Here is a 19,193-nt window from a genome sequence, read left to right as displayed (position 1 = left end):
TCTTGTCTACCTAGGTATCTACCTGGAGAACAGAAGAACAATAATCAGAAGGGATACATGCATGCCTATGTTCATTACAACACTATTTACAATAGCTAAGTTATGGAAGTAACCTAAGCGCCCAAGGACAGATGAGTGGATTGAGAAGATGAGGTATACACAGACACCCCTCCCCCATACAAACACATAGAAGTGCTACATAGGTTAAAACAAAGATGAACTCGTACCATTTGCAACAACTTGAATGAAACTGGAGGGGACTGTGCTAAGTGGCATAAGCCAGGAGAAAGATAAATGCCAGGGCTTTCCCGGTGGCGCAGCGGTTGAGCGCTGGGTTGCGAAGCTGCCCGCGTACTCTGCGGCACCCGTTTGATCCCCAGCTGTCCCCCGGCCACTGGAGGAGGGTCCCACATGGCGCGCAGACCTCTCCTGCCGCCCGCTGCTCCCCTCAGCAGTGTACTTCGGTCCTTCTGCCTGCTCTGCTCCCTGCTCTGCCTTTGGTGAATTCTCTCACCCTCCCGCTTTTCTGACTGTACCCAGTGCATGTATAAACAAAACAAACAAACAAACAAATAAATAAATAAAAAAGATAAATGCCTGATAATTTTTCTCATATATGTAATCTAGAGGACCAAAACAGAGTCAGACAAGACCAAGCCAAAACAAACCCTAGAAATCTGACTGTAAAACTGTAAAAGGGGGCAGGGTATAATGGACTTTGGTGCCTTGGTGGCAGGTGTGGTGTGTTAGCATACATTTGAAATATCTACAGTGTTATAAACCAGTGGTATTTTAATAAAAACAAAATAAAATGAGGTTTACTGTAGGAAGAAAGTTAGCTGTCAATGAAAGACTATGATACTCATGGATAGTGAGTTCTAGCCCTATTCATTGTCTTTGAGGTTTTGTTATATCTATGAACAGGATCCTGAATTCTTCAAGTTTTCCATAATCTTTTCCATTCTTTTGACTCAAAGTTGCTAAGAACTAAAACTGCCCTTTTTCCCCACATCCTACACCAATGTGATATAAAGTTAATATAAACTTCAGAAAAATCTCCACAATATTAAGTCCTCACTTAATATTATAGATAGGTTCTTGGAAATTGTGACTTTAAGTCAAGTAACACATGACAAAACCAATACATTAATTGATGTCAACAAGAGTTAAGTTCCTCCAGCATATTTCTAGTCACAAAACATCTCCAAACTCTTAAATAATGACCCCAAATACTTCTAATAATAGGCAATAATATATATTCATTCATTTTCCAACCTGATTATTCCAGTTCAGGTTATCAAGAAGCTGTAGTCTATCAACAGATCAGGGCACAAAATGGAAACCAAATCTGGACAGCACACCATTTCATCACAAGGTTCACATACATGCACGTGCATGCACACACATACACACACACACACACCCCTATTTTCACTTATACTGAGACAATGTAGACTTGATAGCCTAATGTGCATCTTTGGAATGTGAAAGGAAATGGGATTACTCAGAGAAAACCCATGCAGAGGTGGAAAATATGCAAACTACACAGTCGCTGCAGCCAGGAATTGACTTTTCCTCAATAAACATTACAACAAATTGACATTGAACAAAACAACATTATTCAAGGACCTGCTATAAACAAACCTTGTACCTGCTACTGTGTGAGCAACTCAGAAAATACACTGAAACACCCAATGCCATTACCAGGACATTCATCAAATTAGGACAAATTACAGTTGATCAAATTTACCACCTATAGCTGCTTTTAGCTCAAATATAAAAATCTTCTTGACTGGCTGTCCTTTAGATTCAGAAACCAGATTTCTAACTATTAATGTTTGGGAGTTTTTGGTTGTTTTCATAAAAACATCACTTGTTAAATGTCAGTTTACACCACATAGAGACCTAACTTAGATTAACAACTACTCCCTCCTGCATAACTACCTCCTGAACAAGACAATTGTTTAACTGAACTGATCTATTCAAATAGGCCCAATATCCAAAGCCTAAGATTAAGAGACTAATACAATGAGATACAGAATAATCTACCAACTCAGATTCTGGACTATTAAACTTTTGAGGGAATTTTCAAAGGAAGGGAATAAAAGGTGGCAGAATATGCTATAATATGCCACTTTGGCATAAGGATTATTTTGAGTTTAAGGCAATTTAAAAATAGCAGATGCAAGGACATTCTCATCTGCCCTTTTCTCTCTGCAAATGGATATAAAAACTCCCATATGAAAAATGTCCTCCATATTCAAAGAGAAAAGAAACTTTCTTTAATGGGGAATCAAAACTGAGAAAATTCTGTCCAAAAAGAGCTTGTTATAATACTTCTTATCTTCCACTAGTCTCCCCATACAATTTTTTTTTTTAGAATTGTTTACCTTTTCTTTAAGCTAGTAAAATTCTGTAGGTTTTGCCATTTTCTAATGAGAGTTTGCATGTCACATAAAACAAATAAATTTGCATACTTTTCTCCTATTAATTTCTCTTTATCTTGGTTTAATTCTCAGGTCCAACCAAAATCCCTAAAGAGAAAGAGGTAAAATTTTCTCCCCTGCATTCTCAAACGAGGTTGTAGTTCATGGATACAGGTGTCCTGGTGTTAGCTCATAGGTGTTGGGAGGAAAAAGAACAGTATTTAACTTTTCTTTACATGTCACCTGTGGTCTTTTTGTAATCATGGTAAAAAGAAGAAACCATTTTATTGGCCAATGTCTTTCTACATCTGCTTAGATGGTCATTTTGCCCTTCTTTGATATGTGGCATTGTCACTATTGGGATCTCATTTGGGGGCAGTCATAACTCAACAGAACCCTGAGATCTGGAGATTATTCTTTTTTCTCCATCTCCTTTATTTTTCTTCATTTCTTAAGGTTTACTCCCCTTGGACTTAAGTCAGAACAGAGCCATTGCAGATACCCAATAATGGGAATTACTAATCCATGAGTTCTAACAAAAGTCCAAGGTAGGGCCTCCCCGGTTGCTCAGTGGTTGAGCGCTGGGTTGCGAGGCTGCCTGTGGCCTCTGCAGCACCAGTTCGATACCCGGCTGCCAGCGAGGGTCCCACAAAAAAAAAAAAAAAAAAAGTCCGAGGTATAAGCCACAGACTGATTCTCCTATTTCCTGAACTTTGGGTGGTGCTTTCTGAGAACAGAGCCCAGAGTCTAACAAAAGACCTCCTCCCTGAATCATTTACAAACAAAGTCTCAGACCTTGGAGAACCTAAGGCAGAAAACCACACCCATGAGTAAAAAAATTGTTAGTATAAAGATATGACTCTTTAAGAAAATAAAATTTTTATTGACTCAGTCCTTAATCTATTCTCCAAAGCAGAGAACAATGCACAGATTATAGTGTCTCCATAAACAAAGCCATTCAATCACTCTGTTAGATTTATTAAAGAAGCCAAATGTGGCTTTTCTCATGATTTAGTCAGAGGTTGGCTTGAGAAGAATTAAAAAAAGTGATTAAGACTCCAGAACTCCTGGGTATAGAATTCCAGCACTACAACATGCTCTACAACTTTGGGCAAGTTATTTAACCTGCATGCCTCAGGAGTAAAATGGAAGTGACCATAATAATACCTACCTCGTAGGGCCTCCCCGGTGGCGCAGCAGTTGAGCACTGGGCTGCAAAGCTGCCCACAACTTCTGCAGCACTGGTTCGATCCCTGGCTACCAGCAAGGGTCCCACATGGAGGGCAGACCTCCCCTGCCCCGCCCGCTGCTCCCCTCAGCAATGTATTTCGTCAGTCTGCCTGTTCTGCTCCCCGCTCTGGCTCTGGTGAATTCTCTCACCCTCCTGCGCTTCTGATTGTACCCAGTGCTTGTATAAATAAATAAATTAATTAAAAAAAAAAAAAAGACTCAGCTACTTGAGCAGAAGCTCTTAAAAAATAATAATAATAGGGGAGTGGCGCCCACTGCTGGGGCTGACCAGGCATGCAGGGGAGCATGTCCCCTGCATCGCCATTTTGCATCAGGGACCTTTCTTTGGTGGAGACTGTGTGAAACCAGCAGAAGGCTCCCCGAGGAGCCAGAGGTAAGCTGGGAGGCTTGCCCATGCCAGGCGCCTTCTAGCCTGCAGTTCCAGCCCAGAGGGGAGCGGCACCCACCACAGGGGCAGACCGGGCACGCAGGGGAGCGCGTCCCCAGCACCGGCATTTTGCAGCAGGGACCATTCTTTGGTGGAGACTGTGTGAAACCAGCAGAAGGCTCCCTGAGGAGCCAGAGTGAGCTGAGAGGCTTGCCCAAGCCAGGCCCCTTCTGGCCTGCAGTCCCAGCCCAGAGGGGAGCAGCACCCACCATTGGGGCAGACCGGGCAAGCAGGGGAGCGCATCCCCGGCACTGGCATTTTGCAGCAGGGACCTTTCTTTGGTGGAGACTGTGTGAAACCAGCAGAAGTCTCCCAGAGGAGCCAGAGGTGAGCTGGGAAGTTCGCCCAAGATGCTGGCCAGTACCAGCAACACAGTGTCCCAAGGAATACGGCAAATTAGAAAACAGGCAGCAGGGAGTAGAAAAACCACATGCAACCCAGCAACTCCTCAGGAAAAAAGCACACCACAAAAAGAAAACCACCTACCAGATTGCAACGACAGTAACTTGGAAGAACTTCTGAGCCTTCCAGATAGAGAATTTAAAATTGCCATGATTAAAAAACTGACAGAAGTCATAAAGGAAAACAATGATAAGGGAAAAATAATCAATGACCAGAAGAATGAAATTGAGTCCCTAAAGAGGGAAGTAAAAGAAATGCAGGAGATCAAAGAATTAATGGAGGCGCTAAAGAACTCTGGGAAAAGCAATGAAAGCAGAATAGATGAAATCAAAGAACAAATAAGTACTCTTGAAGACACAGAAATAAAAAGAACTAAAACAGAAAAGGAAGGAGAAGTATGAAGGAAAAAGACCGAAGAAAGACTTCGGGAACTATCTGACTCCATGAGGAAAGGAATGTAAGAGTTATAGGAATCCCAGAAGGAGAGGAGAGAGATGTAGGAACAGAGAAAATATTCAAGGATATAATTGAAGAGAACTTCCCAAACATGAAGAAGGAGCTTAAAATTGATATACAAGAAGCAAGAAGAACACCAAACTTCCATGACAAAAGGAAAAATACAGCCAGACACATAATAGTAAAGCTCCCAAGAATCCAAGACAAGGAAAAAATAATGAAAGTGACAAGAGGGAAGAAACTGATAACATTCAAAGGAAAACCAATCAGACTGACATCAGACTTCTCCGAAGAAACACTACGGGCAAGGAGAGAGTGGAGGGACATAGTCAACAGACTCCAAGAAAACAGATGCCAGCCAAGAATACTCTATCCCGCAAAGCTCTCCTTCCTCTATGAAGAAAGAATAAGGATCTTCCCAGACAAACAGAAACTCTGGAATTTCATTACGACTAAACCACCACTCCAAAAAATACTACAAGGAGTCCTAAAGCCAGAACCGCAGAGGGACGAATAACAACAAAAGAAGCCCCCCCCAAAAAAAAGTTATTAAAAGAATAAATAAATAAAATCAAAGGAAAGACAAACACAATGGCAAATACAGATGCTAACATATCAATACTAACTCTAAATGTAAATGGACTAAACTCTTCAATAAAAAGACATAGAGTCGCAGGCTGGATTAAGAAACAAAACCCAACCTTTTGCTGTCTCCAGGAAACACATTTAGCTGCAAAAGATAAAAATAGACTCAAAGTTAAAGGATGGAAAACAATTCTACAAGCAAATGGACCAAAAAAGAAGGCAGGAACAGCTATACTTATATCAGATAAAAGAGATTTCAAACTCAAAAAGATAAAAAGAGACCCCAGTGGTTATTACATTATGATCAAGGGGACAATACTTCAAGAAGAAATAACACTCATTAACATATATTCACCCAAAGAAGGAGCACCAAAATATATCAGACAACTATTGGCATCTCTGAAAACAGACATCAGAGAAAACACATACGTAGTAGGAGACTTCAACACACCACTATCAACAATGGATAGATCAACGAGACAAAAAATAAGTAAAGACACTAAAGCTCTAAATAAGGATCTAGAGTGCTTGGGCTTAACAGACATCTATAGAACACTAAACCCAAAAAAATCTGAGTATACATTTTTCTCAAGCGCACACGGATCATTCTCCAGGATCAATCACATACTGGGGCACAAGACAAACATCAACAGATACACCAAGATTGAAATCATACCAACCATCTTTTCTGACCATGAAGGCATCAAACTAGAAATAAACCATAAAAAGAAGGCAAGGTACTCTCCTACCTCATGGAGATTGAAACCCACACTACTGGAAGTCCACTGGACTAACGAGGAGATCAAAGAAGAAATTAAAAAATTCTTTGAATTGAATGACAAGGAGGACACCAATTTCCTAAATGTATGGGATGCAGCAAAAACAGTAATAAGAGGAAAATATATAGCAATAGAGGCTCACATCAAGAAACAAGAAAGAACTCAAAGAAACAACCTAATCTCGAAGCTCAAAGATCTAGAAAAAGAACAACAAAAAAAACCCCAAAACCAGTAGAAGAAAAGAAATAATAAAAACCAAAGCAGAAATAAATAAAATCGAAATTTAAAAAACAATCCAAAAGATCAATGAAACCAAGAGCTGTTTCTTCGAAAAAATAAATAAAATAGACAAACCCCTAGCCAGGCTCACAAGGGAAAAAGGGGAGAAAGCACAAATAAACAGGATCATAAATGAAAGAGGAGAAATCACAATGGACACAGCAGAAATCAAAAGAATAATCAGAAACTACTATGAACAGTTACATGGAAACAAGTTCAATAATCTAGAGGAGATGGACAAATTCCTACAACTCTACAATCACCCAAAGCTAGATAAAGAAGAAATAGAACACCTAAACAGACCAATTACAAGTAGCGAAATTGAAATGGTAATCAAAAACCTCCCCAAAAACAAAAGCCCAGGACCTGATGGATTTACAAATGAATTCTACCAAACATTCAGAGACGAATTAGTGCCTATCCTTCACAAACTCTTCCAAAAAATTGAGAAGGAAGGTATAATACCTTACACGTTCTATGAAGCCAACATTACACTAATACCAAAACTGAACAAGGACAACACAAAAAAAGAAAACTGTAGGCCAGTCTCCCTAATAAACACTGATGCAAAAATCCTCAATAAAATTTTAGCTATCAGAATCCAACAGTGTATCCATAAGATAATTCACCACGACCAAGTAGGATTCATTCCAGGGACACAAGGATGGTTCAACATCCAAAAATCAATCAACGTTATCCAACACATCAACAAAAAGAAATATAAAAACCACATGATAATATCAATAGATATTACTGGAAGTCCTAGCCAGAGCAATAAGACAAGAGAAAGACATACAAGGAATCCAAATAGGAAAAGAAGTCAAACTATCATTATTTGCAGATGATATGATAATCTACATAGGGAACCCCAAAAAACTCCATAGAAAAACTAATTAAACTCATCAATCAGTTCAGCAAAGTGGCAGGATACAAAATCAACATGCAAAAGTCAGTAGCCTTCCTATACACAAACAATCGAAAGAAGAAGAAATGAAAAAAAAATCCCCTTTATTATCGAAACAAAAAAAAATCAAATACTTGGGAATAAATCTAACAAAAGAGGTAAAGGACCTTTACAAAGAAAACTATAAAACACTGTTAAAAGAAATAGAAGAAGATACAAAGAAATGGAAAGACATCCCCTGCTCATGGATTGGAAGAATAAACATTATTAAAATGGCCATCCTACCGAAAGCAATATACAGATTCAATGCTATTCCAATAAAAATTTCAATGTTAGTCTTCAAAGAAATAGAACAAATATTGATGAAATTCGTATGGAATCACCAAAAACCCCGAATAGCCAAAGCTCTCCTGAAAAAAAAAGAAGGGAATGGAGGCATCACACTCCCAGATTTCAAACTATACTACAAAGCCATAATCATCAAAACTGCATGGTATTAGAACAAGAACAGACACACAGACCAATAGAATCGAATAGAAAATCCAGAAATAAACCCACAGATTTATGGTCAGCTAATATTTGACAAAGGAGCAAAGAATATGCATTGGAGCAAAAAAAGTTTGTTCAATAAATGGTGCTGGGAAAACTGGGTCACTACATGCAAAAGAATGAAGCTTGACTACTACCTCACACCATACACAAAAACCAACTGAAAATGGATTAAAGAACTAGACATAAGACCTGAAACCATAAAATACATAGAAGGAAATATAGGCGAAATACTACGGGATATGCACATCAAAGACATCTTTACAGACACATCACCTAAAGCAGTGATAATGAATGCAAAGATCAAAAGCTGGGACTACATCAAATTAAAGAGCTTCTGCACAGCAAAAGACAATAACAAAAACTAAGAGAAACCCCACCTACTGGGAGAACATTTTTGCACACAACACTAATGATAAAGGACTGATCACAAAAATCTGCAAAGAGCTGATGAGACTCAACAAAAACAAAGAATATAATCCTGTCCAAAAATGGGCAGAAGAGCTAAAAAGAAACTTCTCTGAAGAGGAAATACAAATAGCTAAGAGGCATATGAAAAAATGTTCACCATCACTCGTAATCAGGGAAATGCAAATCAAAACTACCATGAGATACCATCTCACACCAGTGAGAATGGCACATATTAAAAAAACTAGCAACAACAAATGTTGGCGAGGATGTGGAGAAAAAGGAACTCTTGTGCACTGTTGGTGGGAGTGCAAACTGGTCCAACCACTATGGAGAGCTGTGTGGAGATTTCTGGACCTACTAAACACAGAGTTTCCATAGGATCCAGCAATTCCACTCCTAGGTATTTACCCAAATGACACAGAAACATCAACTCCAAAGAGCACCTGCACCCCTATGTTTATAGCAGCACTGTTTACAATAGCTAAGCTTTGGAATGAACCCAAATGCCCAAAAATAGATGACTGGATCAAGAAGATGTGGTACATATACACCATGGAATATTACTCAGCATTCAAAAAAGATAAACACATGCAGTTTGCAGCAACATGGATGGCGCTGGAAGGGATCATGCTCAGCGAAATAAGCCAGAAAGAAAAAGAAAAATATCAGATGGCCTCACTCATAGCAGGAAGCTAGAAAACTTAAATAAGGGACCAGGAAAATGAATATCTATAAGAAAGAGAAAATCATAATCAACAAACAACTATGAACCAGAGACACTTTATGAGGGGTTGGGGGCGGGGGGGAGGGATTGGGGTCAAAATAAAGGGGTTGCAATTGTTTGGGGAATATAAAAATAAAATTTTTAAAAAAAAGAAAAGAAAAAATTTAAAAACTAAAATAATAATAATAATAATAATAATACCTACCTCATAGGGATGCTATAACACTGAATGAATTAATATTTTGAAGCAGTGAGAATAGTTTCTGGTACATGATAAGCCTTCTATAAGGTATTTGTTAAATCGTAAGAAAAAACAGAATGAAAAACTTCATATAATCAATAATAATGCCTATCTTTTATTTCTGAAGATATGCTAGTTGTGCCCAACATTTTAAGATGTTATTTCCAAACTTCACAACAAGGTAGGTATTACTGCCTTTATTTTAGAGATGAGGAAGTGGAAGATTGGGGGATTTAACGAAACTGCCTAAGAACACATAACTGAGAAATGGAGTTGGGAATTATAACCTAGGGTGTCTAATATCAAATCCTGTACCCTTACACTGCACAACATTGCCTCCTAAAACTTAGCTTCCCATTCAAAGCTTTCATACTTTCACTGTAAATATTCTACAGTTATTTATACCCACACTATTTTAGAACTGGTTCTAAGAGTCACCATCCCCTCTCTTTCACAAATAGGTAAATTAAGCTCAAAAGAAGTTAAATGGCATTCCCAAGACCACCTAATTACTTAGTGACTAGTAAATAGCCATTGAAAGCCAACCAACCTGGTAAAGAACAGAATGAACTGTTTTGTATTTTGCTTATCACAGATCCCTTTATTTTTTCAATTTTTTTAAAGAGTTATTTATTTATGCATACAAGAACTGGGGTACAGGCCAGATGTGGGGGGGTGAGAGGATTCACCAGAGACAGAGTGGGGAACAGAACAAGCAGATTGACTGAAATACACAGCGGGTGAGATGGGAGAGGTCTGCTGTGCCATGTGGGTAGCTCCCTTGCTGGGGATTGAATTCATGCTGCATTGGCTGCAGATAGCTTCATAGGTTGCATCTTAGCCTCTTGTGCCACCAGGGAGGTCCACAGGTGCCTTTAATAAAGCACACAGTCAGCACTAGCTACTTTTGTCATCATTTATTTACTCATTCATTTAACAAACATTTATTAGTCATTTCTTACAAGTCAAGAACAAAAATGACATGATATGATTCATTTGATGCTTACAGTAGCTGTCCAATATAGGAGGCACCAGCCACATGTGGCTATTGAACATTTAAAATATGACCAATCTATTGAATACATTGGAATATGCTAAAGTATTAAAAACACTCAGGATTTTCAAGAATAAGCACAAAAATATAAGGTAAAATATCTCAATAAATTTCACATAAGTTACATATTGAGATTACAGTATGTAATTGCATTTACAATATGTAAACTCAATATGGGTTAAATAAAATATGGGTTAAATAAAAACATCAAAATTATTTAAATTTTTTTCTTTTTACTTTTCAATGTGGCTACTAGAAAAGTTAACTTTACATGTGCCTTGTATTATACTGGATAGCATGGGTCAACATGGATGGAGCTTGGTATGATATATACATATGATGAGGTATGAAACTGTACAGCTGAAATCAATAGTTTTGTAAATCAAAGTTACTGCAATTAAAAAGAAAGAAAACAGAGCCTCCCCAGTGGTGCAGGCAGTTGACCACGGCGCTATGAAGCTGTCCACAGCCTCTGCAGTGCGTGTTCGATTCCCAGCCAGCCAGGGAGAGACCCATATGGTATGGCAGCCTGTCCTGCCTCGCCCACTGCTCCCCTCAGCAGTGTCTTCCGTCCATCTGCCTGTTCTGCTCCCCACTCTCTCTGGTGAATTCTCTCACCCTCCCATGCCTCTGGCTTGTACCCCAATTCTTCTATAAATAAACAAATCTTTTAAAAAAAACAACAAATAATCCCAATCAAAAAAATGAGCAGAAGAGCTAAACAAGCATTTCTCTAAAGAAGACACACGACATCAAACAGTAACATGAAAAAATGTTCATCATCACATCATCAGGGAAATGAAAATCAAGATCACAATGAGGTATCACCTCACACCTGTGAGAATGGCCCATATCGAAAAGACCAAAACCAACAAGTATTGGGGAGGATGGGGAGAAAAAGGAACAATTGTCTACTGTTGATAGGAATGTAGACTGGTTCAGCCCCCTATGGAAAATAGTGTGGAAGTTACTCAATAGATAAAAAATTGATCTGCCATATGACACAGAAATTCCACTCCTAGGAGATTACCCCCAAAATTCAAAAACACTAATTCAAAGGAAACTTCCTTCTTACATTTATTGCAGCACCATTTACAATAACCAAGCTATGGATACAACCTTAGTGCCCACAGAGCGGTGAGCGGATTAAGAAGATGTGGTATAAGTGCACAACGGAATATTACTCAGTGATCAAAAAAGATAAATTCATGGTCTATTTTTTTTTCAAAGATTTATTTTTATTTATTTATTTTATTTATTTATACAAGCACTGGGTACAGTCAGAAGTGCGGGAGGGTGAGAGAATTCACCAGAGCCAGAGCAGGGAGCAGAGCAGGCAGAAGGACCAAGGTACACTGCTGAGGGGAGCAGCGGGCGGCAGGAGAGGTCTGCGCGCCATGTGGGACCCTCCTCCAGTGGCCGGGGAGCAGCCAGGGATCGAACCGGCGCTGCAGAGGCTGCGGGCAGCTTTGCAACCCAGCGCTCAACAACTGTGCCACCGGGGAGGCCCCCATGGTCTATATTTTTTAAAAAATATATATTTATACAGAAATCTAAGAAACTGAACTTTACCAAAACTGAGCATAGGGATTAAAGGAGCCACCTTCATTCAGTCTGTTTATTGTATCACATAGGGATGTTGGCAACTCCCAGACTAAAACATTCTGATTTACCCTCTCACTTGGAAATATATGACTGCATTGAAAAGACAGAAAGACTAGGATGTCAATACATAATTCATTAATAGAACAGATGAAACTAGAGCTAGCTATGGATGCATACTGTTTAGGTTTGTCAAGAAAATGACAATTCTGGGCCTCCCCAGTGACGTAGCCTCTGCAGCACTGGTTCGATCCCCAGCCACCGGCGAGGGTCCCACATGGCACGCAGACCTCTCCTGCCGCGCCCACTGCTTCCCTCAGCAGTGTACTTCGTCCGTCTGCCTGTTCTGCTCCCCACTCTGGCTCTGGTGAATTCTCTCACCCTCCAGCGCTTCTGACTGTACCCAGTGCTTGTATAAATAAATAAATCTTAAAAAAAAAAGAAGAAGAAGAAGAAATCAGTGTAACAAAGAACCTAAAAGGAAGCTCTATGAAAAAGAGAGACGCAATATGTCAAGGAATCAGGGCATTAGGGTCAAAAGATGTATCTGAGTGAAGTTTACCCTTTCTTATTCCTTTTTTCTCAATAAAGTCTCAATTTGGGGAATTCCCAGTCCAGTCACCATCTCTTGACCATAGGGGTAACACAAAAGTGATAAGGGACTGCAGGAGATGATGACAGATGTGATCCACAGAAGTGAAGTTTGGGCTTGCTTGCCTATCTTGCTATCTCTTTACCTCTCCTACAATGGGCACAGAACAGAAATGGGGACCAGAATAGAAGGAGAAATCGAATCAAGGCCCTGAGTTCTTGGCAAGCAACAGCTCCCAGAGGAGAAATGAGAAGAAATAAACTGCTCAGTCACAGTATAAAGGGAAAGAAATTTTTGACTCTACTCAACCCTGGGAGAGGAATACACATAAGTCAGAATTTCTAATTTCAGGCTTTTCTGCAGTAATAAGACAAAAATTGTCAGTCAAAATTTACTCTACCACTTTTTTTTTTAAGTCAAGTGTTTATTTACTATAGTAATCACCAAGAAAAATTATGTATAATAAAATTTAAACTATGAAGAGACAAATATTCAGCAACCTTAGTTTTCTTTTTTTTTTTTTTTTAAGTGTTTTTTTTTATTTTTATAGAGGCATGTTTTATTTGTTTATTTGTTTGTTTGTTTTGTTTACACATGCACTGGGTACAGCCAGAAGCACGGGAGGGTGAGAGAACTCACCAGAGCCAGAGCGGGGAGCAGAGCAGGCGGAAGGACCGGAGTACACTGCTGAGGGAGCAGCGGGCGGCAGGAGAGGTCTGCGCGCCATGTGGGACCCTCCTCCGGGGAGCAGGCAGGAGAGGTCTGCGCGCCATGTGGGACCCTCCTCCGGGGAGCAGCCGGGATCGAACCGGCGCTGCAGAGGCTGCGGGCAGGTTCGCAACCCAGCGCTCAACCGCTGCGCCACCGGGGAGGCCCCAACCTTAGTTTTCAATCTGACTTACATATGAAGATAATTGTGCATGACTTATGCTTGACTAAAACCTCATAGTTTTAATACAGGGTTTGGTGAACATTGAGTTGTGAAGAAAAGCTCTCAGTAACAATAGTTACTAAAAATTATTGATAGGTTAGATTTATATTGACCTGAATAACTTGAAATTCAATGCAAAATTTTAGAAATTATAAAAATTGAGAAAGGCAAAGGACTTAATACTTGAAATACAAATGACATGAGTATTTTTCCATCTCCGGAAAAAAAAAAGTAGCAATTCAGGTTACACAGGCCTTCAAATTTAGAATGATAAGGAAAGCCCAAGGAAAGTACACAGAAATTAAAAGGGAAAGTAGTTTTATAGAAAGGAAGGGGCCAAGTTCTTTTATTTTAACACAGTAAAAACCCAGTAGAGGCTGTATTCTAAAATCATTGCTTATTGGTATTGTACCCTAATATTTTCCAGAATAGAGTCAAACCTCTTACTTATTAAGTTTTTATTAAAAACATCAGTGGGGGACCCTTCCTGGTGGCACATGGGGTTAAGCACAGCACTATGAAGCACAGCACTATGAACAGCCTCTGAAGCACGAGTTTGATCCTGGGCCTGCCAGGGAGCTACCCACAAGGTGCAGCAGACCTCTCCTATCTCACCCGCTGCTCCCTGTAGTGGTGTGCTTCTGTCAGTCTTCCTCTTCTGTTCCCCACTGTCTTCCCCACTGTCTCTAGTGAATCCTCTCAACCCCTGCACCTCTGGCCTGTATCCCAGTTCCTGTATGCATAAATAAATAAATCTTTAAAAATAAAATCAGTGGGACTGAGGAAATCTCACTTTTGAAACTGGTATTTGTATTATTTAAGAAAGTAAAAGAGATTCCAAGCTATTATGAAAAGGCTCTATTTTATTTAGCAAGCATGGTGTTACTACCAGTATTGCTAGAACTGACTGCCAGAAGCCTAATGGTTTGGAACAACAATGTTGATAAATAGGGTTGGGCCTAGGTAGGAGTTGGGGAGGGGATCTCTTGCAATGAGGATTTGAATTTGCTAGTGCAGAAAGTCCAGCTAGTCTGGTCTGCTAGTCCAGAAAGTAGACTTTGGACCCTAGAATGAACAGGTTCTTCGTGAGAAATTCATAACTAAATTATCTGAGGTTGGTGCAATTGGTCTGAGTGCCAGTTGATTGATTCATAATTACAGCATATATCTTTCTAATGACAGTATGCTCATGTGCTCTCATCAATACATTCTTTATCCCAGGACCAAAGCCCCTTGTGTGTTGAATCAACAATTGAAAGGCAGCAGGGATTTCAGCTATCTCAACCTTGGGGAAATATTTCTTACTCACAGAAGAACATTTTTCTTATACTAGACACCATGTCAATTTGCTTTTTTTAAACTGCTTATACATTTGGAATAATTTCGGACTTACTAAAAAGTTGCAAAGGTGTTATCTAGTGTTCTCACTTCACCCAGCTACTCCTAATATTAACATCTTACACAAAAACCATGGCATCATTGTCAAAACTAAGAAATTGACATTGGTATAATACCATCAACCATGAACTTTATTCAGATTTTTACAGCTTTTCAGCTAATGTCCCTTTTCTATGTCAGGATCCAAACCAGAATCTCCCATTGGATTTAGTCATTATGCTTCATTAATTCTGTCTGTTTTTGACTTTCTCTCCATTTCCTTCTTTTTCCATGACTTTGACAGTTTTGAAGCATATTGGTCAGATATTTTGTAGAATATACTTCATTTGGGTTTTTCTCATGATTACACTTTTCTTAATTTTAACTTCTTTCTTTGATGGTGAGAAGTATGGCTCCCACTATCTATAACTTATTTATTCTAGTCTAATATACTTAGAAGCAGTTTTTAAAATGTTAACCCAGGGCCTCCCCAGTGGCGCAGCGGTTTGAGCGCAGTGTTGTGGGACTGTCTGCAGTCTCTGCAGTGTGGGTTCGATTCCTGGCTGGACAAGGAGATACCCACACGGTGTGGCAGACCTCTCCTGTCTTGCCTGCTGCTCCCCTCAGCAGTGTCTTCGGTCCATCTGCCTGTTCTGCTCCCCGCTCTGTCTCTGGTGAATTCCCTCACCCTCCCACACCTCTGGCCTGTACCGCAGTTCTTGTATAAATAAATAATTTTTTTTAAAAAGACTAACACATATCAACTAGAGTATAGTGTTTACAGGTGGTTCCTTTTGTCTTTATCCTTAAAGTTGCCAGTCAAAATAAGGTTTTCCAAAGTTACTTTCTTTTTTTTTTTTAAACTTTTTTTTTTTAAGATTTATTTATTTATTTATTTATACAAGCACTGGGTACAGTCAGAAGCGCGGGAGGGTGAGAGAATTCACCAGAGCCAGAGCGGGGAGCAGAGCAGGCAGAAGGACCAAAGTAAACTGCTGAGGGGAGCAGCGGGCGGCAGGAGAGGTCTGTGTGCCATGTGGGACCCTCCTCCGGTGCCCGGGGAGCAGCCGGGGATTGAACCAGCGTTGCAGAGGCTGTGGGCAGTTTCACAACCCAGTGCTCAACCGCTGCACTACTGGGGAGGCCCCAAAGTTACTTTCTTTAGTGAAGTTACATTGTACATTTGTAATACAATTAAATTCATTTAACATTCCATCATCAAATCCCTGGACATCCTAGTAAATATTTTTTTTAATTCTCAAACAGGAAAATTTACTATTTGTAAATAAAACTATAGGTTTTGACGAATGTGTCGTTGTTTGTTTAATTCCTCTATACAGTCCCTTTATAATCTGAAATACTTTAAAATACTAGTTTCCCCAATTAATTAATTTAAATTACACAGTTCTTCTCAGGACCTCAGAGATATTTTTGTGGCTTTTCATATATGCTAAGTTAATAAGTTTTGTGTTCAGAGGTCAATTTCTTTCTCATTTCTAAGATTTTAGAAGATTCCTCCCTGCTGTTCACGCTACTGCTATGTAGTAACTAAATAGGTCACCCATCAGGACATAATAATAAAAAAACTTGCATATGAAAGATTCATTCTGGATTGAAATATGGTACTGCCCAAGCTCCCTTGTAATGTCATATAAGAATAAGATATGACAAATCTTGTTGGAAAACAATTTTTAATTTATTATTTTAGTCTATATACAGTTAGTGAGGACTTTGTATAGTGAATAACTCCCAGAGTAGTCTATAAGGATGATGGCCTTCAAGTGTCAAAAATGGCTCACTCAGTTTAGACGTCTATCTATTGTGGCCTTGAACTTTCTTAGTCTCAGATCCCTCTAGAATCCTGAGAATATGTGAAAGCTATGGATCTCTTCCCCTCAAAAAAATTCATATACATACATCCACTCAAAATGCTGTATATAATTGAAACAGTTCATGAAGCCTCTCCCCACACCTAAAGATGGGGGCCCTCTAGGGATACATGGATTCCAGGTTAACTATCTTAAACTAAGCACTAATAAGGCATAGCCCCTCACATATATCTATGATCTCATATTGATTTCTATGTTTCTCTGGAGAATTCTAATGAATACATGTATCAAATTGTTACAAATACACATTGAACTCCTATAGAAATTCCACTTCTATTTCACTATAAATCTGGCAAAAGGGTGAAATTTTTTACTTAGTACATTGTGAGGTATTGCCTTGTTTGGATATGATTCTGTTTCCTCTTGTTTTTGAATTGTCCAAGTCCTGTAGATTGTGACTGTGACTCATGCTGTTCTTATTCTAGGTCAGTATGCACTTGAATGGTCTTTTGCCACCAGGACCTCCCTGGTGGCACAAGGGGTTAAGCAACGCACTATGAACCAATCCGCAGCCTCTGCAGCATGAGTTCAATCCCCGGCCTGCCAGGGAGCAACCCACATGAAGCAGCAGACCTCTCCTGCCTTGCCTGCTGCTCCCCTCAGCAGTGTATTTCAGCAGATCTGCCAGTTCTGTTCCCCAATCTGTCTCTGGTGAATCTTCTCACCCTCCAAAACCGCTGGCCTGTACCTCAGCTCTCGTACGCAATAAATAAATAAATCTTTAAAAAAAAAAAAACAGGGCCTCCCCGTTGGCGCAGCAGTTGAGCGCTGGGTTGCGAAGCTACCTGCAGCCTCTGCAGCACTGGTTCAATCCCCGGCTGCTCCCGGCCACCGGAGGAGGGTGCCACATGGCGCGCAGACCTCTCCTGCCGCCCGCTGCCCCTCAGCAGTGTACTTCGGTCCTTCTGTCTGCTCTGCTCCCCGCTCTGGCTCTGGTGAATTCTCTCACCCTCCTGCGCTTCTGACTGTACCCAGTGCTTGTATAAATAAATAAAAATAAATCTTTAAAAAAAAAAAAAACAAATTACTACAAACCTACTGGCTTTATGCAACACAAATTTACTGTTTTATAGTTCTGCAGGTCAAATCTAAAATGGGTTTTAGAAGGGTTACTACATTCTTTCTGGAGGTTCTAGGAAATGTTTCCTTGCCTTTCTAGTTTTGAGGGGTCACTTATATGCCTTGGCAAATAGCCCTTCCTCACATCAATTTAACTTTTGCATCTGTTATCACATTTCTTACTCTCCTGCCTCTTTCTTATAAGAATCTTTGTGCTTACCTTGGGCCTACCATGATAATCCAAAATAATTTTAGAAGGTTTTTGGTAATGTTTACTTTAAGGACTGTTCTAATTAATTTATTTTTCACAGGTTTGTTTTTCTAAAACTCTAAAAAGTATTTTTCACTTGTTAAACCCCAACTGGCTTTCTCTTTTTCTGATTGCATGATTCTGAAGCATTTTTCTCCATTTGTCTGAGACCTCTACATTCTCTCTCAGTCCTATTTTGTCCTTTGTATAGCAAAGGAAAAAGAGTTTAACAATCCCTTTTGTAATAAAAGTAAAGATTTGTTTAGCATCCGAGTTAAAAATGGGTTTTCTCCCACCAAATAATGGTATATAGATAGCTTGCACATACACTGAACTATTATTTGCCCCTTCATCTTTGCCAATCAAACACTGATTTTGGTTTGGTTGGCAATGTGCCAAGTTCTGTGATCCTAAAAAATAAAGAGCAGGAAAAAAGTATTAAAAGAAACTGAAACTGCAAATTAAAGGATACATCTTATTCCAGAAAAAAGTGATATGAAACAATTGGGCTGAGATGAAATATGTCAAGCTGAATGATAAGGATTAAAGAATGTTCTTCTAACACCCACACAGAAAAAGGTCATCTATAAAAAAGGGAAATCAGATTATTCTCTGACTCATCCACAGTAATACTAAGTGCCATAAGATAACAGCAATATCTTAAAAAAGTTCAAATGTCAGACAAAAACAGTACATGGCCACATTGCATATAAGGAAGCATATTTACGTTCTTAAGCATAAAGGAACTCAGGAACTATAGTACTCAGGAGTCCTAGAGCTAAACTACTTTCAATAAAATCCATATAACCATGAGATTTGAGTAAAGTAGGAGGCTTCCCTGGTGGCCCAAGGGGTTGTCTCAGCACTATGAAGCTATCTGCAGCACAAGTACAATCTAACATGTGGGAGATGACCCACAGGGCACAGCAAAACTCTCCTGCCTCAGCTGCAGCTCCCCTCAGCAGTGCGTCTTAGTACAACCACCTGTTATGCTCCCCATTCTGT

Source organism: Talpa occidentalis, unplaced genomic scaffold (genome assembly GCF_014898055.3).
Source record: "Talpa occidentalis isolate TD23 unplaced genomic scaffold, MPIMG_talOcc4v2.1 talOcc4.3, whole genome shotgun sequence".
NCBI lineage: Eukaryota > Metazoa > Chordata > Mammalia > Eulipotyphla > Talpidae > Talpa > Talpa occidentalis.
This window is presented reverse-complemented; position numbering follows the sequence as displayed.